The following is a 1688-nucleotide window of genomic DNA, read 5'->3' as shown; positions in this document are numbered from 1 at the left end:
AAGAGAAATGTTGACCGATGAGCAAATTATAGACTCCGTAACCTCATCTACAGCTTTAAGCGATAATGAGAAAGATGACGATTTAGGTGAAACGTATTCTACTGTAGACACTAATGCTGTTCCAACCATTTCTGAAATGACAAAAACGTGTCAGAAACTCGGAATTTTCTACAATCACGCCAAGTTCCTAAACATATCTGGGAGTCCTTTTGTGATCTTGAAAACTACATAAATAACATCTATTTTTGCAGCAGAAATGTACAAACAAAAATTACAGACTTTATGAAGTAGATTTCAAATTGAATTTTGCTTATCTTTTTGTGTTATTTTTAGTCATACCTACTAACATCTACTACTCTATGTAAAAATAACGAACCAAAATTTACCACATCTTTTTGTATTATTATTCGCTTATAGCGAACTCCGGATATAACGAACCAGTTTTAGTTCATTTTTCAAGTTCGTTATATCCGAACTCAACTGTATCTAGAAAACTGCAGTTCTGCGGAATCTAAAAAATGGCAAAATTTCGAAACTTCAATGCTTCGTTCCGCGCAAACAAAGTACTTGAGGGATTAGGTTTGTATTGACTTTTAGTCATAAAATAAGCCCAAAATTTATGCCTTTCATATGTGTATGGTTTTGTGCAGGAAATCCCTGTATAGTTGTTCCTTCAGAATTGTGGAAAAGTGCATTAAGTAGAAATTATTCAATATGTGGGTATAAACTTTTGGAGCTCCAGGGTCTACGCCAATAAGAAAGTTAGATTTTTTGTGTGGAATAAAACGAGTCCATACCTGTTCAGCGACAGGAGAAATGAAAAAGTGGGCAGCGCTGCCGCACAAAATCCTGCTGCCGCTCCGTCTTCAGACAGCCGTAAAATCGTGGTTCGAGTAGATCTCTGTGCAGAGAGCGCGAGTTTTCGGTGTTCACAGGAAAAGTGCAGTTTTCCGATTAAAAGTCGCTTTTCAGTGTGATGCTGACAAAGAGAAGGGCTGTTTTTGGACAGGCCGTCGATCTGCCAGACCCCGATCGTGCCATTTGAATTGCACGCGAAATTATTGGAGAAATTTGCGGGCCTTAACAGCGCCAGGTAAGCAACCGACAACTAAAATGAGCAGTTTTGCTATTAGTTCAGGTCAATTTTCCTGAAAAGGAGTGAGAAAATTCAAAGTTTTCAACTTACCATTTCAAGGGCGCATTGCTGATGCATCTTGCACAAACACAGGTGTAACAACAAAGGACGCACACAGATACAGTTTTAACTCGAAAATGTGGTGTTTAAACCACATCAAGCACTACATTTCCAGTTTAAAAAATAATGCGGTCCAGACCTTGACATTTAAGATAAGTCAGTGATAACTCATCTTTGGCAGCAAATGTCAAAATTTGCATTTGTTTCTATCAGCATAATAAGAAGAAAAAAGATGGCCTCTAATTGCTCAAAGTAACTGACGCACTCCACGAGGCAACTTTCGAAAATTGTCATACCAGTTAACAAAATAAATTTTTTGACAATGAGTATTTATAGAAAAGTTGTATTTTTTACTTTTTGGGGCTAAAAATAGACTCTACTGTTGATTGAAGGAAACATAAACAAACATTTGCGTTTTATGTTATTATGAGCACATATTCAAACACCCGATAAAACGTGTAAATTTCCAGCTTGACCGATAATTGAATTAAAT

The 1688-nt window shown here is 36.8% G+C and overlaps 1 protein-coding gene across 1 annotated transcript in view; it reads left to right on the top strand.

The window, feature by feature from the left end:
- The window catches only part of LOC109543735 (rho GTPase-activating protein 26), a gene marked incomplete at its 3' end in the record, with an annotated part of 44470 nt that overhangs the window by 15841 nt on the left and 26941 nt on the right, over positions 1-1688 (top strand).

The sequence above is a fragment of the Dendroctonus ponderosae genome, unplaced genomic scaffold (assembly GCF_020466585.1).
Source record: "Dendroctonus ponderosae isolate FM_Combo_2020 unplaced genomic scaffold, Dpon_F_20191213v2 Dpon_F_20191213_1, whole genome shotgun sequence".
NCBI classification, from domain to species: domain Eukaryota; kingdom Metazoa; phylum Arthropoda; class Insecta; order Coleoptera; family Curculionidae; genus Dendroctonus; species Dendroctonus ponderosae.
The sequence above is the reverse complement of the archived record's forward strand: the minus strand, read 5'-3'. Positions and strand labels throughout refer to the sequence as shown.